This window comes from Balaenoptera musculus, chromosome 1 (genome assembly GCF_009873245.2).
Source record: "Balaenoptera musculus isolate JJ_BM4_2016_0621 chromosome 1, mBalMus1.pri.v3, whole genome shotgun sequence".
In the NCBI taxonomy this organism is placed as follows: domain Eukaryota; kingdom Metazoa; phylum Chordata; class Mammalia; order Artiodactyla; family Balaenopteridae; genus Balaenoptera; species Balaenoptera musculus.
Genome location: NC_045785.1, coordinates 78,908,239 through 78,930,814, shown reverse-complemented (window position 1 = coordinate 78,930,814; position 22,576 = coordinate 78,908,239). Strand labels below are relative to the sequence as shown.

Sequence of the window (22,576 nt, the reverse complement as noted above, 5' to 3'; positions counted from 1 at the left end):
GCCAAGGCAGGGGACACGGGTTCGAGCCCTGGTCTGGGAGGATCCCACATGCCGCAGAGCAACTGGGCCCGTGAGCCACAATTACTGAGCCTGCGCGTCTGGAGCCTGTGCTCCGCAACAAGAGAGGCCGCGATAGTGAGAGGCCCGTGCACCGCGATGAAGAGTGGCCCCCGCCTGCCACAACTAGAGAGAGCCCTCGCACAGAAACGAAGACCCAACACAGCCATAAATAAATAAATAAATAAATTAAAAAAAAAAAACCCATTGACTTAAAAAAAAAAAAAACAATGCTTCTGGCCCTGTGGTCCTGATATTCTTCTTCTCTCTCAAATATAATATTCACAATTAGGAGCCTGACCCCAAAACAGAGACTTAAATAGGGGAAAAGTTAAATGCTACCAACACAGATTTTTACTTTCAAAACCTGTTGTATAAAAAATTTTTCCTCTATCCATATCCAACTCCATTTAGTGCTTTCATGACCACCAACTGTGAAGCTGAAAGTGCCATAGTAAAAGCACATAGGAAAGCTAACGCAGCAATGTATCTTGGCTTTTTTAACGTCTTCGGTGCTGTTCCTCGTGCCAAATCCAAAGGACACAGAGGATCACCAGCTGTTCGTTGATTTGCCCAGGAATCAGACACTGGTGGTAAAGCTACCGAAGGAGCTCAGGGCATCCCTAGGCTGTGGGGCACAGGCAGAGAACAGGAGAGAAGATAAAGACTGTAAAAGAATGAATGTGAGGGCAGAAAAAGAACAGAAAAGGGGCAGAGAGCGAAAAGCTACAGAATCAGAAGGAATAAATACACCAAGTGCTTTAGATCTATTAAATTCACATGATAAGCCTCACATCATTTTATCCTCATTTTAAGGATAAGCAAACTGACGCTTAGAGAATCTAGATTACTTTCCTAGGGTTGCACAGCCAATACGTAGCAGAGTTGGTACTTGAACAAAGTTTTTTCCAGCACAAAGCTTGTGACTGAATATGTACTTTGTGACCTCAGAGGGCATCTCTGGGGCCCCTCCCATGGGAGGTTTCAGGCCTCTCTACACCCTTGGTCAAGCAGGGACAGCCTCTGTGCCCTCGGTGCTGGGACCTGGACAGTGCCAGGCAGTTGAGCCCAGCTCTGCCTGGCTTTAAAGGAGATCTGTTCCCCATATTAAGCTGAAGTCTGTCTCCCAGCAACTTCCACCTGCCTTTATCCCAGGAGATCATCACATCTGCAGCAAATGACGTTTCCTGTCAAAGCCCCTATCGATAATAACTAAACGGAGGAATGGAAAATGTTAGAAAGTTTTCAAGGAAAATCTCAAAATCTCCTATAAAAATTTTTTTTTTTTAAATCTCAAAAAAATCCTCTAAATTTCCTTTTTTAAAAAATAGCACTTGCGGGCTTCCCTGGTGGCGCAGTGGTTGAGAATCTGCCTGCCAATGCAGGGGACATGGGTTTGAGCTCTGGTCTGGGAAGATCCCACATGCCGCGGAGCAACTAAGCCCGTGTGCCACAACTACTGAGCCTGCGCACCTGGAGCCTGTGCCCCGCAACAAGAGAGGCCCCCCCAGTTAAAGGCCTGCGCACCGCGATGAAGAGTGGCCCCCGCTTGCCTCAACTAGAGAAAGCCCTCGCACAGAAACGAAGACCCAACACAACCATAAATAAATTAATTAATTAATTAAAAAAATAAAAAAAATAAAAAATAGCACTTGTAAGGTAAGGGTAACAAGCTTTGGAATTAGTAAACTTACTACAGAGAAGGTTGAACATGGGCTTGTCTTTGGTTAGTTACTTCACAGAGGACGATGTACATCTATTTCTATTAAGAAAGAAATCAGTTGCCTTCAGTTTTAGCATAAAGTATTTACTTTAAAATATGATTAGTTTGAAAGAGATCAGAGTGCAGAGGTTATTTCTTCTAGAAAAGCTGAAAATGTCCACTCCCTTAATCTTGGAATGGTTCAGATAAAAGCCTGCCTTAAGTAGGAGATTTGTAAGCTTTCTTTCCCAGCTCTGATGAAAGCTTACATAGGAATGAATAGCTCATCTAATGTGTGACCTACTACTTATACTTACTGCTTGGCTTTTAGGTTCCATCCATAAAGTGGGAATACTACTTGGTAAAGTGTAGTTTAAAACTGTTGTAAAAATGTTGCTTTTCGGTCTAAGTGTTACTGTGTCCTGAAACATAAGAATTACTCATCTAGAATGAAACACTTAAAAAAAGGCAGGAAAAAAAAAAGGCAGGAAACTTTATTTTAGCAAATACATAAAATACTTCATATATTTTATTCATTATATGTATTTATAAAATGTATATCAATTTGGCAATTATATAAGGATTATTTTAACACTCAGTATTTTTATTGGTTACTGCCAAAATCATTTCTGCAATTTTAAAATTTTCACTTCACTGTTTACAACCACTTCCTGAAAGCATAAAATTGGAGTTGGCCTCTTTGTCAATGCACTGTTCCAATATCTAGATCTCATACTGGGTCTTTGTGGCAGGACTGATCACAAGTTCATACTTCTTTCAAAGAGCAAAGGATTAAGGAAACACATAGAGGAATCATCATGAAATAAAAGGATGAAAAGGTAGCTCAAAATTAGTGCCTCTTGACTTTTTCCTAAGAGTAGTTATTAAAGCATTATGGTTTACATTTATAAAAGCAAAGATGACCTATTATACTATCAGTTATTTTGGGGTGAAAGCTCAGGGCTGCAGATAATCCTCCTTCCCTGTATTTACATAATGAGAGGATTATTTCTTTCCTCCATTCACAATTCTTACCCCCAAACCATTTCTCACTTAAGTAATTTTCACAGCTGTACCTGAGGAACAAAAAGACAGAGAGAATGTTATAATGTAGACTTTGACAAGTTAAAACCAGAGTAAAGGGACCACCAGCAGCAGGTCAAAGGCACCAAGCCAACACAGGTAATGCTTAAATAAATGAGCTAACGTGGTAACAAGCCCTGGACTTTTCATCATTGTTTCTCCACTAATATCTCCATGTACCAAGTCTCTCATTCGGAAATGAGTTTAAAAAAAGAGTCAGATTACTTACCTTACTCCCCACATCTACTGAACAGTCTACTAATATGGTTTATACTGCAAATATAAAAATTCAATACCTTTTCCAACTTATCTTAGTAAGCATCCCAGAGACTTGATTTCTGACGTCTCTACTTCTTGTAAAATGTCTAACATCAGAATATTATAAAGAAAGCTTGTTAAATTTTACTTATAATTCCTTAAATAGCAATATTTATAGTTTTGCATTCCCTTCAAAATTTGTATCTATTTTAACATAGCTGCAACAATAAATGTATTGTGAATGAATTCTTTTTTACACTTATTTCATAACTTTTCTAATTTTTTTTGTACATATCAAAATGTATAATTCTATTAGCTTTAAACAGAATATGACTGCTACTGCTACTTCGTTTAACCTTAAATAAAATTTCCTGACACTTATAATAAGATACATTAAAATGGAGAACTATAGGTTTTCACTTGGAAGAAGAGAAAAAAGAGTTTGCTTTTTTTAGACTCTCTTCTTTCAGAAGACACAAAAAGCTTCACTTGTCTTTTGTCTACTTGAATGCAGCAATTAAGCAGCAAAAGATAATAGTCCCAATTATACAGGCTAACAAACAGCAGTATTTACAAAATTTATGACTTTCTTGAAAACACCTGGCAGGTGACTTGGTACTAAAAACCATTTTTAAAAAAAAAATCTACATTTCATCTGTTTGCACTGAGCCATGCAACTTTCCTAAACCTTAATTGGGTTTGGTTTACATGCACAAGTAAATTCAGAGGATACAATTAACAATGCAAGAACAGGAGTGATAATTTTCTCTAAAACTTCACAAGGGGGACTGAATTCCCCCAAATCCAGACAGAACAACAGCCTCACACTAGTTACAATATCTTCACCTATTACCATAGGTACCAGCCCTAACACTCCCCTCCCCACCCTGCCCAAAAAGAGAACGGGTTTCATACCAGCAAACCATAAGAACTATTACAAGTTTTACATGGAAAGCTATACTTTAGTTTTCGAGTGTTCTTATTCTGCTTATTATTTTTTGAAAGACGGTTAAGAGGCATAGAAACATTCCAGGTAGAGGAAAACTTAATTATGCAGAAATAGAGGGTTTTGGTTTACTCTGTATTAGATGGAAAACTTTTTTATGTCAAACCACAGGGTGAATTGATGCTAAGTCATTCAGAAGGTTCATTCTCATTGTACAGGCACAGATGGTAGAGGACAAGAATTGACAACCTTCCCAGGGCAAGGTGAGAAGCTGCGAAGCCCCTTCCTATTTCCTACCTGTGGAGTGCTGGTGTAGTGGGACAATGTGCTTACCTCAAGCTAGAAGCAGAGAAAGGGTATAAATTTCAGAACCATGGGAGATTTTCAGCTTGCTCTGCTCTGACTTGCCTTTTCCTTTTCTTCAAAATGAAAAGAGCCTCGTTGTTTCTGATTATAAAAGCAATACTTGTTTGTTATTTTTAAAAAATCAGATAATACATAAAACTATAAAAAAAGAAAAAATCATCTACAATCCTGACACTCAGACATAACTACTCTTAATGTCTTGATATATATCCTTTCAAATTTTTTTCTATGCATACACACACAAATGTTTTGTTTTCTGGTTTGTTTTTGTTGTTGTTGCTGTTTAAGAAAGTGAGAGATCAACTGTGACCTCCAGGGCCAGGACTAAAAAATTCTGTAAAGGAAATAAATGCTAAAAGAGGAGACAAAATAGAACCATATAAAATGTGCACTTAAAACCACAGAAGACAGAAAAAGAAGGGGAAAAAAGAAACAAAGAACAAATAGAAAACAGTTGGACAAACATGGTAGATATTAATCCAACTATATCAATAATCACATGTGAATCATCTAAATACACCAATTAAAAGACACAGATTGTCAGAGAAGATTTAAAAAAGACCCCACATTCGTTATCTACAAGAGACCCACTGTAAATATAAAAGACTTAGGTTAAAAATAAAGTGACTGGGGCTTCCCTGGTGCGCAGGTGGTTGAGAATCTGCCTGCCAAGCAGGGGGACACGGTTCAAGCCCTGGTCTGGGAAGATCCCACATGCCGCGGAGCAACTAAGGCCCGTGAGCCACAGCTACTGAGCCTGCGCGTCTGGAGCCTGTGCTCCGCAACAAGAGAGGCCGCGATAGTGAGAGGCCCGCGCACCGCGATGAGAGTGGCCCCCGCTTGCCACAACTAGAGAAAGCCCTCGCACAGAAACGAAGACCCAACACAGCCATAAATAAATAAATAAATAAATAAATAAAATTAAAAAAAAATAAATAAATAAAATAAAGTGACTGAGAAAGAAACTGAGATCATGGGCTGTCTACTACTTTGAGATCTGTTTTTCTACCTTTTCTTGAAAGACAAAGAAAAAAAAACTAGTCTATTGAGAAAGTCTATAAAGTTCTCAATGTATACATAATTTCCCCAATACATATAAACACTGCTCAATATTTCAAAATGTTGACCTATGTTATACTTAAGAAATATAAAATTGTATATTCTTTGAGCCTACAAATTAATGATAGATGAATAACACATATTTTCTCCCTAATCTTGCTGATAGCTCAGAAACAAAAATCTGGCAACCGTAACACAACTGATTTCCTTTCTTTAAAATGGGCTCCCACTCCTCGTTTCTGGAAGTAGAGAAATATTAACAAATGCCCCTATTCCTGCCTGGGAATTCATATACTATTATTATTATGATTATCATAGCAGATTCCTTCTTCAATGTAGTTCCATGGTCAACATGAGCTGCTAAACTTTTCTTACTAGCCAAGCTATGAAATAATTCACTAACCTAGCAAGTTCAAGTTTAGATGCTATATGGATATATAGAAACTCAGTTGGTTTTTCTCTATTCTAAGTTTAATGCTGAAGGACACTTCCCATGGTTGCATGTCTAACATGCCCATACTGATCAAATACATCTTGGAAACAGGCTCTCCTAGACATATTTAGGTTACACAATTTCACATATGCCAAAGGTATGTTTCTAAATTGTATATACACATCCTGGTTCCTTGTGTTTGAAAAAAAAAAAGTATTAGACTTGATTTTCCGAGGTTAGAAAAAATGACTGCAAATTTCCCATTGTGTGATGATGCTGGAATCTTTGATCTCTACTATTCTGAGTTCAGTCAGGCTACTTAGTTTATTTTGAGAAAGCAAATCCTTCCTGTTGTTTCTCAGGAAATGGAAGAACACATTTATAGACTATGCTTTAATTTTGTGTTTAAATGGTTTTAATTTTTTTAGTATGTCTCTCTTTGAAGAATATTTAATTATGTGGAGATATTAACACTTTCTGAAAGAAATTAGAGCAGGGGGGTGGAGAGAATATTCTCAGACTTAAGCTAAAAAGGCGAATTTTCAAAAAATGTCTCACACGAACTGTTACACCCTGTTTCTTCCTGTGAAGAATTTTCCAAGCATTAAGTTGTGCAACAGCTTAATGAAGACAAAAGGAAATGCCCAAGTTTCTCTCAAATATGTAACAGCATAGAGAAATATTAAAGGTTTAATTTTAAAAAGAGTGTCCTATCACCCGCTTAGGCATGTTAAATCACTACAATCATCTCTGAGTCACTCACCTGATCTGGATTCACCCTTTAATGCTAGGGTCACACACCCTCCTGGGCTTAAAGATGCCATCCCTGCTCTTAATAGGAGGCAGAAACAGTTCATGGCTTTGAAGAATAAACTTTCCAGGGGAAGAACATAGCTAACTGAGAAGAGTGATGAAATGCTTCAAACTGTTTCTGATTTCTCTACGGGCAAAGAAAAGCAAGGTGTAATGAAGGAGATGGGAAGGAGAAAGGACATTTAAAGGTAAGATGCTTCAAATAATGCTTAACCTTCTTCCACTGTCGACTTCTCTCCCACATGGCACACTTTTAACTAAGAGGGAGAAATAAACCCAGTGAAAATAAAATGCAATCGTATAGGGAAAGAAAATGTAGATGAGGAACACAAAGACTATGACCACCCTTACGAAATGATGTCTCAGGGAGCCTTGGCACACAGCAAACCCACCCTGTCTGCCCCTTGCCCAACTCCCATTATAGCCCCACGCTCTGTTCCCCCTTTCCTGACTTGCTACCTCTCTCCCATTGCCAGGTGCAGCCCAGTGGCAGAGACCTGGACATGGTCACCTGACGGCTGTCCTAGTCTCACGCTGTCAATACTCACTGGCGTTAGAGCTGTTATCAGGACTCATGAATGATAAATGACAGGAATCAAACGACTCTTATTCTTTTGTCCATTCATTTTTGTCCAATGAAGTACAAGTCTCACAGAAGTCCTAAGAGTTACAAGAGGCTTGGGGGACATGAAGAGTAACTTCCTCCAGTGAATGATGAGGAAACTGAGGCTCAGAGAGATTAGCTGACTCCCCTAAACCCATTCTCTGTTACTGGAAGAACTAAGACTAGAACACAAGTTCCCTAAGCTCAATTTTTGTTCCTTCTGTCTTATTTCCCTCCACACCCCACCCTGGATCCAACATCCTGAAGCTTCCTTAAATCAGCATCTAAACTTAACATTGCAGGCAAGGGCTGTGTGTTTTAGTTTAAAAGGTCATTCATGGTATTCATCTTCCTCTATCAACCAGAAAAACAAACAAACAAAAAAACACCACCACCAGCATCTAATCCCCACTGACAAAACCCCAGCTGGGCCCTGAATGATACAGGACTATTACTTGTCCTAAGTCAGTGAGCTCCTTTTCCCAAGTTAACTGTGAACTCACTTTCGACTGTCTTCTCAAGGTCCCCTCGCTCTCGGCAGATTTCATTTGCTCCTACCTCACGGAGAAAACCCAAGCCGTCAGGAAGGAACTTTCTCAACTTCCTCGCGGCCTCCACTTGAGTACTCATCCACAGTTGCACGTGTCTTTCCCTCCTCCTCTCCTGTCTCAAAGGAATGAACGTCCCTATTCCTTCCCGAGACAAGCCTGTACTCCAGACCCTGGCCACCTTATCTTTTCTGGAACCTTACTCCCTTAGTTATTCTCTCTTCTACCTTCAGTCACTTCCTCTCCACTACTCTCAACTAAAATATAAGCTCTAGTAACCATGATACACAAAAAATATTCCTCCGTGGACAAATGCGTGTACACACACACACACACTCTACTCAGTGCCCCTGCTTCTCAACTCCTACTCTGTTCACCCATGACAACCTAGATTTAGACTTCAGAACTCTCTACCAACTAAATACCTAATCACCAAATTCATCTCCCATTTTCAATCTTTACCTGAACTTCCTGTGGCCTTGGACACACCTGACAGTTTTCCCTATGTAACACTTGGGCGATTTGGCAAGTTGCTTACCTGAGCTTTGGATAGTTTATCTGTAAAGAACAATAACAATAATTATTTCAGGGGGTATTGTAAAAATTCTCTGACATAACATACGGAAACAACACCAAAAACCCTGGTGCTTAATATTACTATCATCTGTATTTGTGGATTTCCCTGGTCCTCTTTTCTCTCTCCCCTTCTTCTGTCTGTTGTCTTCGGTCCTTGGGCCATCCCTGGGAATTTCAACTGTCTGCACAGCTGGAACCACCAGTTCCACTCCCTCCGCAATAGACGTCTCCAGCCCTGACTTCTCTCCTGGGGTCTGGGTCTCTCAAGATCAGCTGAGTGCCCACAGACACCCCAACTTTACTTCAAACTGAACTCACTATTCTCTCTCCACACTTGCTCCTCTGCTGTTTTCTATCCCGATGAATGACACCCTCAGACAGTGGATCTTCCCAACGAGAAACATCAAGAGTCACCTTTCTTCTTCTTCCCTCTTACTCCCCTCCCACTTTCCACCAAATCAGCAAACAATTCTTTCTCCTAAGTGATTCTCAAATCCATCCTCTCCTTTCCTTTCCCGCCATCATCACCTTAGGTCTGGTCCTCATTATTTCTACCTGGATTATTTCAACAGCCACTGGGCTTCTCCCTGTTTTCTTTTCACATACCTTAAGACAGTGACTTAAGCATTTATTTCACCTTTGATGATTCCACAATGCTGCCAGGAAAAAGTCCACACTTCCAGAAATAGCAATGTACAACCCTAGACAGGACTGGACCAAGAATTTGCACCAAGATGCACCTCGTGCTCTCCTCGCCTCTGCACCACGACCCCTCTGCTCCAGTCCCACATACTTGGTGCTCCTTACCGGGCTCTGAACCTGGGCTGTTTCTTCTTCCTTTTTTTTTTTTTTTTTCTGTTCAGCCTGATAAATAATCCTATCTCTCCAATATTTAGCAGTAAAATCACCTCCGGCATGAATTCTTTCCTCACAAACAAGAAAGAACAAAGCACTCCCTCCTTTGTGCCCCACTCTCTATTATTATTTATTACAAGGTATTGCTGTAAAGTATTCCACATTCTAAGTTCCAGTTAATGATTTGTGTGTCTATCTTCTAAGGTCAGGCACTGTGTCATACTCACATTGTATCTTCAGAATTTAGCACAATGACTGGTGTACAGCAGATAGGAGGAGGAGAGATAAGGGAACTAAGATTTAATAGTTTGGAACTCAGCAAATGTCTGTTGAACGAATGAAGTAGCATAGCTGTCAATTACATTAGAATAACTGGAGAGGAGCTGGTAAGACAGGTGGACCTGACAGCTGGTAAGGTGATCACAGAGGAACCTGAATGAGAAATGGAAAATGTCCACACTGATGAAGTCCTCTCCTGAGGATATGAGGTCGGTCAGGTCAGAGGCTGGGGCTGTTGTCATTAAACGCAGGTGAATACCTCCTGTTTAAAGCACAATAGGAGAACAATTCCAACAGCCCAAGGACATTGGTCTTATAAGCAGGTTTTGGACTGTAGAACATTCTACATTATCATTTTATCACACTTTATGCAAGCTTAGTACCTTTCAGTAGGTGGACTGCGTCCCTCTACTTATATCCATAAAGCACCTTAAGAACGGCAGACAAAAAAGACATGTACAGATTGCCAACAAACACATGAAAGAATGCTCAACATCATTAATCATTAGAGAAATGCAAATCAAAACTACAATGAGATATCATCTCACACCGGTCAGAATGGCCATCATCAAAAAATCTAGAAACAATAAATACTGGAGAGGGTGTGGAGAAAAGGGAACCCTCCTGCACTGTTGGTGGGAATGTAAATTGATACAGCCACTATGGAGAACAGTATGGAGGTTCCTTAAAAAACTAACAATAGAACTACCATACGACCCAGCAATCCCACTACTGGGCATATACCCTGAGAAAACCACCATTCAAAAAGAGTCATGTACCAAAATGTTCACTGCAACTCTATTTACAATAGCCAGGACATGGAAGCAACCTAAGTGCCCATCATCGGATGAATGGGTAAAGAAGATGTGGCACATATATACAGTGGAATATTACTCAGCCATAAAAAGAAACGAAATTGAGTTATTTGTAGTGAGGTGGATGGAGTTAGAGTCTGTCATACAGAGTGAAGTAAGTCAGAAAGAGAAAAACAAATACAGTATGCTAACACATATATATGGAATCTAAGGAAAAAAAAAAAAGGTCATGAAGAACCTAGTGGTAAGACGGGAATAAAGACACAGACCTACTAGAGAATGGACTTGAGGATATGGGGAGGGGGAAGGGTAAGCTGTGACAAAGTGAGAGAGTGGCATGGACATATATACACTACCAAACGTAAAATAGATAGCTAGTGGGAAGCAGCCGCATAGCACAGGGAGATCAGCTCGGTGCTTTGTGACCACCTAGAGGGGTGGGAGAGGGGGGGTGGGAGAGGGAGGGTGGGAGGGAGGGAGATGCAAGAGGGAAGAGATATGGGAACATATGTATATGTATAACTGATTCACTTTGTTATAAAGCAGAAATTAACACACCATTGTAAAGCAATTATACGCCAATAAAGATGTTAAAAAAAAAAAGAATTGACACACACACACACACAAAAAAAAGACATGTAAATGCCTGCTTATCAAATAAAGCAACCTAGCATTTAGTGTGACATACACTGGAGACTGGAGAGAGAACGAGACCCCCGTGAGCTGGGAAAAGAGTGAAGCAAAGTAAACTTGGAGAAAACCCGAGCTGAAACTGGCAGTGTTTTCCCAATAATAAACAGACATCTATAATTACCAGGCTTTCAAGAGTATTCAGCCATATATTACGGCATCACACCTCATAAAACATTCATTCAAAAGCCATATCAGGAATGCATATCCCAGATCTATGAGCACGTGCAGATCACTGAAGAAGAGAGGACTTTGAAGTGAGACACCCACTGCCCCACATAGATGACCAAGCATGAAAGGGAGCTGTGATTGCTAAAAAAAAGAAATAATAATAAAATCGAGAAGAAAGTGTAATGTCAGGAAAGTTAGGGTTATGTTAAATTATGCTACTAAATAAATAATATTCCCGAAGGAGTAAACACACTTCTCAAAGATACATTTGCAGATGTAAAGGGCTAGCACATACAAATAAGGGCAAGACAGCCACCCAAAATAATCTCAAATAGTTTTGAACTTTTAAATTTATATCAATCATGATAATAATATCAAGTCATATAAGTGTACGGGTAACAAGATAAGGCATATTTCAAAGCCCTAGTAATTTAAAAAAGTGAATCAACGACCCAGGAACACACAAATAAGCCATCTGAACAAAACAGAGATCTCAGAAGGAGATCTGTATAAATGTACACTTATATGCTAGAGGTGGCACCAAAAGTCTGTGGAGAAAGAGTGGGTTATTTAGTAAATAGTGTTGAAGAAACTGGCTCACAAGATGAACAGTTTTTAAAAAATAACAATGAATTTACACCTCATATCTTAAACTTCGAATCGTTTAAAAACCCGAGTAAACCTATAAAGCTAAGAAAGTGAAGAGAGACTATAATATGAGCCTAGAGTAGGGAAGGGTTTCTTAAATGACTCAAAATGCACAGACCACAATAATGTTAAAAACTGGTGGGTTCAACTACATTAAAATTAAAGATTTTGTTGTTGTTGTTACTGAAAGGCACCACAGACAAACTTATCAGACAAGTGACATACTGGGAGAAAGTATCCACCATATCCACAGCTAACAAGGCATTAACTTCCAGAATATACAAGGAACTCCACAAGAATTCTTTCAAGGAACTTCTTACAAGAAAAGGGGAAGAGACCCAATTCATAGAAAAGGGAAATTAAGTACATGAAGAGATGCTCAACCTCACTTATAATCAAAACAAGGCAAAATTCAACCATGAGGCACAATGAACATCTAATGGATAGCAAAAATCAGGAAATTTGTTAATAAAAAAAGAAATCATCATGTAGAATTGGTGGAGATATAAAACTGACAAAAATCTGTGCAGTTCCTAGTGAAATTAGTATGCTATGTCCTAAGATCCAGCGATACTGCTTGTGGACAATACTGCCTCAAGAAATTCTTACCAACAGATTCAATACACTCACGAATATAAGTATACATTCCTTGGGGGGAAAAAGAGCATATATACTGCATGGAAGCCAAAAATACTTATAAAAATGTTGACCCTTTCATGTCCCTATCCCTAAAGTCTGCATGTTCTGTTTGATTTTAACTGAACCTTTGCTGAAAAGGTAGGTAAGACTAAACAAAATGTTCTCATTTCTCTTCACAGGTGAGGTTAAGGACAGAGAAAGAAGCAGATGTGATGACAGAAATATTTTAGCCTGGGGACTGACAAACCTGGACCCGAGGCCAGGCCTCAGCTTGTCCATGTGACCTGGATAAATTACAATCTCCACTTGCCTCAGTTTCTTTACCTATAAAACAGGGATATTACCCACCCTGCACAACACCAGGAAGACTACAGATAATCCATCTAAACCATTCAATAAATAGAAAGTGATTTTTTTTTTTAACCAGAAAAAAGAGCATCATGCACTAACCCTAACAGATTTTGGTGCCCTGCCTAATCTGCCTTAAACAGAACACCAAAACCTCAGCAATGGGCATGGAAATCAGAGAGACAGATTCAATATGAACCTGTATGTCAGCTTTTTCCACTACAGAACAGGGTAAATAATCTCTCTCCTTCTATATACTTATTGAAAACTGTAAAGGTTAAGATTGGGAAGCCTCTTTTAGCTTCTGCGAAATGAATATAAGGCTGCAGATGGTGACAGTTATGACAGTGGTGACCCTGGGACTGGTGTCGGAGTCCTGACTCGACAAACGTAAGGAACCACCGTAGGGAGAATGTCGGGAGAATGCTCTTAGAAGAACTCCAGTTACCCGTGACTGAGTAACTACAGGACCTCAAAGCTGACCATGAAAACAATTAACCCAGAAACAAGATCAGATCCAAAGTCAGGACTTTACACGTCACCTATTTAATGTACAACAAAGAGGAAAATTTCCACTTGGGAATCTTTATAACCTGACGGCTAACATACTGTACATCACCATTTCTGCATTTTCAGCCTGGAGCAGTTGTTTTACTTCAGTCCTGAGTCCCAGCCTGTGGACTTCAGGATCCTGGCAGAAGTCGGTAGACTGAACCCCTGTCCCACTCATACATGTACTACTATTTTACAAATACGGGAAGATGCTGTGGTGATTCTTTATAACGTATGTCCAGTTAAGTAACATTAAATAGTGACTCTGTCACTAAATATTACCAATCATCAGAAATGAGAAGTAAAACTCTGAACAAGTCAAAATCTTTGAAATCTTTTAGTAGTAAATAAAAGTTTCCTGATTTTTGTAAGGGTTGAGAACCACTGTTTTAAAGTTCACAATTTCCAATCGAAGATAGTTTTTATTTTATAATAGACATGAAGGAAAAGAGAGAGGGTTTTGAAAAAATGAAAATCCTAATGCACATTTATCTCCACTCCTAGTCCTCTCTTGGCCATAAACTTTTCCTTGGCATTTAACATCAAAGCTAGTTACCCTTTCATTCTTAGTTCACAAGCCACTGCAACTGTTCAAAACAGACAGAAGTGGCAGTGCATTGTGTATTAAGAAAATATGCATATATCATTCCATTCCTTACTTATAAAAGAAAAGATCACTCAGTTTATCTCCCTTTCCTCCCCCTCCCTCCCCCCCCACCTTCTCCCCTTTCCCCTGATGCTTTGACACAATTCTACAAAGGGGAAGTTATAGATCACTACAGATACTTCAATTGTTGAAGACAAAATAAATATTTTATCCAGCATATCCCATTGAAAATATACTCTAAATTTTAATTTATATTCTTCTCGGTATAACATAAAAATCCTAGCTAAAGAGAGCCTCAACATTAAATGTTGCAAAAATAAGAAAAATAAACTTATTTCCATCTGGGGAGTATTACAAAAATATTTAATATATAAAGTGTATATGGATTTGCCCATGTCTTTTATAATATAAGCTTTTCAGTAAGTTATCCTGAACTAGGGTGGGGAAGTTGGGGGGCTATGTACAGTGGTCATACAGTATGTAGGGTAGTGGAGTATGAAGAGAGCTATATACATCATTTATTAATTTTTTAATTTATTATTTCTTTTCTGGGATGTAAACTATGTCCTAGGGGTAAACCAGAAATGTTGTTTTTTACTCTAAGAAGTTAAAATATGCTAATCTGACCTTTCAAAAAGATACTGTTCACTAAGACCTGACATAAGATATCTGTAAATTAAAATATGCCATTAGAATGTTGGCAGCAGAAAACAAATCACAATGATGCAAACACAGCTAAATCTAGTCACTAACACAGAGGAAGTGTACATTTCAAACATGGAAAAAACAACAACAACAATAGAACCCCCTAAGCTCTGGGTAGAGAGGAATGGGAAAAGATCTGGAGATTTAGGTGAAGTTAATCTCGAATGAGTGTTTATCAGCTCTCTTTTAGAAAGGCAAAAGACCATCTGAAACAGCGTTGCCATCTCTTCCTTAAGCGGCCACTTTCCAGATTATAAGAGAGCCAAGCACTATAAAGCATAAGACTCTTGTTCAAGTCCCAGCAGGTCCATTTACTAGTATGACCACTGACACGTCACATTTTATCAGCCTCAGTTTCCTGGCTCCATCAAATAGAATAAATGAATCCTATTTCAGACTGTTAAACAGAGTAATAAATTATACAGGAGATATAGAAAATGCGCTCTGTAAACAAACAGAAAATGAGGATCTAAAGGCCATTTATTATTATTCCTGGGTTATTAATTAATTATTATCAAATTCCACTAGGGTGTGAGTAAATCCTGTTCCTAAATAGGGTACAAGTTTGGGAGGTCACAAAGGCTGTTCTATTTTATCTTGAAACAGAATGACAGATGCTGAGGAAAGTCCTCAGGTAAATTAATGAATCAGAGGGCCAGGAGTATACCTGGGTATAAAAATAGAGGCAAATACTATGGTTGTACAGGTCTTTCAAGAGTCTCTCTTAATGACTTGTTTTCACTTTTAATCTCATGATGTGTTTGGCAAGAAGAGGCATAAACACAAACTTCTCATAATTAAATTCAAATTTGAGAAGTCCACATCTATCTAGAAAAAGATAAAATTAATTGCTCAGCGCTCATAGTGTATCTTGGCTACTTAATGCTAACACAATTATGCCAATTACTGATAATATCACAATGCTCAAAGCACCTGCATTTTAAAAGAGATTAAAGTTCTGAAGGACTATTGGAATAATGGGATCTTATAATTTAAATTACCTCCACGCTGCTAATAAGAAAAAGAAACGGAGGGAGGGGAAAGTACAAATGTACCAGGCTGAGTAACTACAAAAGATTTTCCTTTCAAAGCAAAATTAATTATGTAGTAAATATTTCACTACAGAAAACATCCGCATTAGAGTGGTATAGTCAGCATAGGACATCACGAATTTAAATTCTACAACCAACCCTGCTTCCCGAGAAAGCTTGACCACCCAATAAGGTGAAGGGGCTAAGTGCACATAGTACTGTGATTTTGCACTTTCCCTCCCTGCTACAGAAAGAGGTCCTTCTTTGCAGAATCTCACTTTCCTCCCCTCTAGTCATTTGCATGGATCCCTTCTTCCAAAAGAAAGAGAAAGAAGATCCTACTGGCTTTAACTTCATTCAAACATTTAATTTGAGGCTACAATCTTCCCATCAAACTGCCTCTCACCTCCTCTCAACCATCACACCTCCTTCAGTGTCCCTCCGCAAGACTGGAGTTCAACCAGGTAGACAAGTAAAGGAGGGGAAACAAGACCGGACTTTCACTGGGGGAAAAGTCCGTCTGATTTAGTCCGCAGGGAGAGGAGCTGCCAGGGATATGAAGAAGCAAAAACTCTGCGCATAAAACCAACCTTTCCTCTAGCATTTTGTTCTCCACCTATGCACTTCTGAGATGGAGTAAGACAAGCAATGTGAAACTGTAACCTACCCAGTGAATTTGAGAAAAGTCGTTCTCAATTTTACTCCGATGAAAAATGGCATTTAATGAATAAAGATGTCAGGCTTCTACCTTTAAAAGTACCTCTGTCTCAGCAAGAGAGGCTGGCTAAGAATCCACAACTGGAGTTAACAAGCCAGACACCAGACTAAACATCTCAGAACTAGCTGTCCCTCATTCCTGGTCACTACCTTTCCAGTGTGTGTCTGCATCACGAATTCCCTCAGTTCCTGACAGCCTGGCTCTTCCAAAATGGAAAGCAAAGAGCCTGGACTCCTCTGTTTCACCGGCTAAAGAGCTGGTGAGATTTCTTAGCCCGGACACCAAGGCTCTTGCTCCCCTTTCCACCTTACACATCACCCTCAATTCATCCTCTTTCTCCCCCAGGTCCTCACCCCTCCCACTCACATCACTCTTATTAACACCCAAGCCACCCATTTCTGTAGATAACCCCTGGCCTGGCGAACAAAGTGAAGAACAAAGAGCCGCTGCTTCAGGCGGCAGGAGGAGGAGAGGCGAGGGTGGAGAGGGCAGCTGACGACTCGGGAAGCCTCCCGGGCACAAGCAGCCCAGCCTGGAAAGCTCCCGCCTAGGGTGGGTGAGGAAGCGGGCAGGTCCCGCGGGCGCCGCGTGCCGCCACGCGCCTTATCACCGGGGTCCAACGCACCCGGGTAGCAGAGCCACAGAGTTTGGAGAGATCCTCCGGGAGAGAAAGCAGCCAGGGGAGCGCAACCTAGAAAAGGCACGGCGAGTGAGGCTGCAGCGCGGGAGCTGCAGATCCGCTGAGTGACTGAGTGACAGCCCAGCGCCCGGCCCGCGGGCTCGCAACCCAGCCCCGCACCTGGACCAGGCGGCCACCCTGCTCCCTCAGGGCGCTCTCCTCTCCGGGGACTGGCTTCCGGCGGGCTCCGCGAGCTGGAACCGGCGCGACGCGAAGACTTCACTCTTCCATCCTGGGACCCGGCGGCACGTTACAGACAGCCGTGCACTTCCTGTTTGAAACACACAGGGGAGAGAAAGACCAAGAGAGATCCGAGTGCCGGCCAAGCGGAGGGGGGGACGCAGGCCGGCGGAGAGGGCGGACGAGGGGACTGCGGGTTGCATAACCACCGCCGCCCACCTCGCACGGTCCGCGGCACCCGGCGCTCTCCCGGAGGGCGACCTGCCACCCCGGCGGCCCGCGAGGTGGCTGCCCGCGGCCCGGCCTCCCCCTGCCGGCGGCCTCGCCTGCGGCGCACTGGCAGCCCTTCCGTTTCCAGCCCCCGCCCGGGTTCCCCCTCCCCGCGCGGACCTAAGTCAACTACAAGCTGTCCGCCTGCCTCAGTGTTCCTCCTTTCCTTTCCTCTCCTCTCCGCCCCCGGAAAAAAAAAAAAAAATCAGCCGGAGGGGAAGGTATAAAGGCAAGCTGAGCCTTTTCAGGGGAGAGGAAGCTGGATTTACGCACAATTTTAAACTTAGCCACATCCCAGTATATCCACTACAGCTCAGCTGCCGAAAGAGCTTCTGGATGGGAAATTACTTCTCTTGCGCCTGGCTGACTCAAAAGGGAGAGCGTGCATGCAGCAGCCACGAACTGCCAAAAAAAAAAAAAAAAAAGTATTCCGGGCTCCTAGGCTGTCTACTGGGATCCTTACCCGCACAGTGCCCTAACATTTACACATACCAATTCCACACAAAAGATCATCATATAGTGCATTCTTCCAGAAAACAATTAAGTATTTCTCTGGGCGTATGAATCACAGAGCAGTTCCAAAGTTCTGCGTTTATGTCCATTTTGTCACCCTCTGACTTGGGTGAACTTCGGGGTAGTGTTTAAAAGATAGCAAACAGGTGGTTTAAGAATCTGCCATAGGCAGAGTGTCCCAGCTCTAGGAGTCCGCTTATGTGTTCAGTGCCCAGTTTCTGGGCTTCCAGGTGTGGACAGCTTCACCGGTACCCTGCCTGCCCTTGCACACGAATCTATCAGGTTGCAAGGCACCTACAGCACTGTCTCTGATAAACAGCTCCTTTTATCATCAAGGTGATAGCTTAAATAAAAGTTATTCCTGTTTCAAAACTCAACATGGAGAACAGAATATAAAGGATGATTATTCTACATAAAAAGTTAAATTTTGACTGAAAGAAAGAAACTGATGGACATTAAGCTCCTGCTAAGCGTTAGCATCTCATTTTAATCTCCCTTTAGTCTTAATATTTCCCAACAGATCTGCAAAAGTCCTATTCTCATATTCCCAATTGAGGAAGCAGGGTCAGAGAAGTTAAGTAACTGTCCTGATGTCTTAGCTAGAAAGTGGTCAAATGGAGAACTGAATAAGAGTTCTTTCCTAAGTGTAAAATCTGGGCCATTTCCTCTAAGCTCTGCTTATTCTCAAAACAATAGTGAATTCTCAGAGAAAAATCAAGCCCATCGACCATCTGTGATCCATTCCTTCATCTCCAAATGAGCCTGCAATTCCATGCTATCACTGTTGAACTAGCTAGGCTCCTTACCCACCTGAATAATATGTACCTTGATTACATGAGCAGAGGACACCGTGCTCTTTCCCATTATCTACCACTGGCTCTGTCAGCCTTTTCAGAATTACTCGGTGGTAAAAGTTCAAAAGGTTCTAGGATAACCACTCATATGCCAAGGTACAAAGTCTATCCAGTTCAGAACCTAATCTGCTGACTAATATTTGTTCCCTGAATTCTCTTCCAACTGGGCCCTTTTAAGAAGAAGGCAAACAAACAAACACACAAACAAAAACCACACCACACAAAACAAAACATGCATGGACTCCACTCTTAGTGAAACTTGAAATTCTCTCACTTTCCATTTCCTTCTGCTTTGGCACTTAGTTCACACTCACCTGTCAATAGCGTGCTGCTATTAGCCTCCTGACAAGCCAAGAAACAGAGCATGTATTAAAAGGTGATTAAGAATCTTGGCAATGATGAGACCCCAGACACTTGAGCGGAGAGTGAGGGAGAAAGTGAGTGCTTTTGTCTTCTCTCCTGATGAACTGTGTCTCACTCACCCTTCCCCACCACCTCACTCAGCAGCACAGACCCTGGAGCTGTAGGGCGTGCAGGTGAAGGGCAAGGACAATTCAAGTGTGCCAGTATGGGCTGGGCAGGGGCTGGGCACGAGCAGATGCACTCCCATCCTTCAGGTTCGCACAGTGGCATGCGGGCTTATTACTAAAAACCTCCTGAGGGATCTCAGCGTGCTTTTAGGGTCCAGGTCTGCCTCTGCTGCCATCATTTTCCTTCTCTCAGTCCCTTGCTTACCCTGGACCTGTCCACTCTTCATTTCTTTTCACAAACTTAATGCTTCTTCCCAAAGCACTGCCATTGCTTTCCCACAAAGTACCTGGTGGGAGGGAGGTAGGAAGGAGGGCATTTAACTCAAAACTTCTCTCAATTCTCTCTCATTAAAAAAAAAAAGTCAATAATTACCATGTTTTGGATACAATTCTATTTTAAAATACCTTTTGGTATCCCTGCCTTCATTTCTGTTACTCATAAATCCAAGAGCCTAAAAGGAAAACCTCTAAAGAAAAATGAAATTCTTGAGACAAAGCAAAGGAAACATGCTTAAGTTAAGCTGCCTGGATCCCAAAGTTCATAGTTTGGATAATACAACATCCTAAGATTGCATCCATTCCTGACAAGTATGTATCCTAACAATCACAAGACCAAAGCATCATATCGTACTTTCTCACAGCTCAGCTATTCTCCTGCCCCTTCTGTATTTCATGGAAAGTGTTGCTTCCTTGCCATTGTTAGGCAGAAAAAAATATTAAAATAACAACCTCATAAAAAAATGCTCCCAGGTAGGCACAAATGACGCCACAAAAAATAAAACTGATTTTGGAAGAATACTGGAGGTTAATTTTGCAAGTCTCCACTCCCTAAGTACCACAGTCCGTGGACCAAGACAGCAACAGTGTGAAAGCCATTTTAGAGGCTCCAAATTAAGTGATGAAAGATAGCTTTCCTGAGGACTAATGGGTGTGGAGGAGGAGATGATAAACTCATATCCCAAAACGATGCTCCTTATCTTTCTTCATCTTAAAAGAGAAAGACCTTACTTTGATGATTAAAAATGTCTGCCACACGATTTCTCTGTGTGAGGATTCTTGGCCATTATTACAGCTGGATTTTCTGCAAACAAAAAAAGAAAAATGACAAGCCATCTGGTTACCTAAGAGACTGTCTCTCTGTAATAGCAGGCTTCACAGCGGCATCCCTGTCTCTGTCTTCACTTCTAGGGTAGCACATGCAACAGGCTTTTCTGTGAAGGAGGTCTCTGGCACTCACACTCATCCCCCGGCCTCTGAAAAACCTGGGCCGTGGCTTTCAAGGAAAATGTCTTCAGAGCCAACTGGCTGGCTTGACTGGCATTTACCCATGGACGATTATTAGCCATTTTCAAGGAGCCAGAGTGTCACTTCCCACGGCAAAAATGTAGCAAGGGGATGCAAATCACCTTTTTAAAAAAGTCTGGGGCTTCCCTGGTGGCGCAGTGGTTGAGAATCTGCCTGCCAATGCAGGGGACACGGGTTCGAGCCCTGGCCTGGGAAGATCCCACATGCCGCGGAGCAGCTGGGCCCGCGAGCCACAATTACTGAGCCTGCGCGTCTGGAGCCTGTGCTCCGCAACAAGAGAGGCCGCGATAGTGAGAGGCCCGCGCACCGCGATGAAGAGTGGCCCCCGCTTGCCACAACTAAAGAAAGCCCTCGCACAGAGACAAAGACCCAACACAGCCATAAATAAATAAATAAATAAATAAATAAATAAATAAATAAAAAAGTCTGCCTGCAAGATGGTTTAGGCTCCCTCCTAGGCACAGAGTCTCCTGGTTTCAAGCAAGTTGAGAAGGAAAGCACTACTCAGAACACCTGCACCATTACTTGGAAGACCCAGCTACACGTCAGAAACACAGGCCTGGGTGGCTACAGGCGTGAGCTGGTATGTCCCTCAGCTCAGTGCTTCAAAGCACACACATCTTGAGCAGAATTAGTAACATTTACATAGGACCCACACATGCCCTGCCTCACTGGATTCTCAGAACTGCCTTTGCAAGGAGGACTCATTACCACTGTGCTAGAAGAAGTGGAGCTCATAGGTGTTTTTCTCAAAGCAGTAGGTAATGGAGCTAAAATTCACCCTGGGTCTGTTCTTCCTCTGAATTGAAAAGAAATGAGTAGGTGCATTTTGGCATTGGATTTATTATTCTGTGCTACACATCTTTTACTCAGAAGAATCTCTCTCAACTATATCATGTGACTTCATCAACTTCCCAAGTTGTTTGAAAGAGTAAACTATAAACATGTATTTTGCAACGGGCCAACTGATTTTTAGCAATATGTCAATATAAATTAGGTTAAACATGATCTTAGGTTGCAGCTGAAAAGTATTTAATAAAATAATAATGACAGATCCACAGGTCGATCAAACTGTGATGGACAAAATCTTTTTTTTTTTTTTTGGTCTGCGTTGGGTCTTTGTTGCTGCGCGCGGGCTTTTCTCTAGTTGCGGTGAGCAGGGGCTACTCTTCCTTGTGGTGCGCGGGCTTCTCATTGCGATGGCTTCTCTTGTTGTGGAGCATGGGCTCTAGGGCGCGTGGGCTTCAGCAGTTGTGGCGCCCCGGCTCAGTTGTGGCTCGCGGGCTCTAGAGCGCAGGCTCAGTAGTTGTGGCACGTGGACTTATAGTTGCTCCACGGCATGTGGGATCTTCCCGGACCAGGGCTCGAACCTGTGTCCCCTGCATCGGCAGGCAGATTCTTAACCACTGCACCACCAGGGAAGTCCCAATGGACAAAATCTTAATACATTTTTTCCAAGTTTCCCCTCTCATTCTTCAGTTAATATGCAAATATACCTGTAAAGTGAGCCATGATGGCTGATGTACTGTGATTCAGTGAGCATAAATATGAAAGATTAGCAGGAAACCATATAGGCTTGACTAAATGCAAATACTTGTACATAAGTTAAGAGTATTCAAACAGTTCCTGGCACAGACTGCTAACATGAACAGCCTTGGGTTATTTACTGACTGTTGATCATGATGTGTATTGTGTAGACTAAACACTGTCCTATAAGACATTTTTCTTTGGAAGGCATGTTT

General features: G+C 41.5%; 1 protein-coding gene across 6 annotated transcripts in view; it reads right to left on the bottom strand.

Annotated features, from left to right (window-relative positions):
- LRRC8D (leucine rich repeat containing 8 VRAC subunit D) overlaps nt 1-22,576 on the bottom strand; it is a 110,509-nt gene that overhangs the window by 71,329 nt on the left and 16,604 nt on the right. For 4 of the 6 annotated variants that reach the window (XR_005021012.1, XM_036861957.1, XM_036861967.1 and 1 more), the window contains exon 2: nt 17,303-17,453. The exons of the other annotated variants lie outside the window; for them this stretch is intronic. The gene's annotated coding sequence lies outside the window, so the exon portion shown is untranslated. The remainder of the gene's footprint in view (nt 1-17,302; nt 17,454-22,576) is intronic. 6 annotated transcript variants of the gene reach the window in all.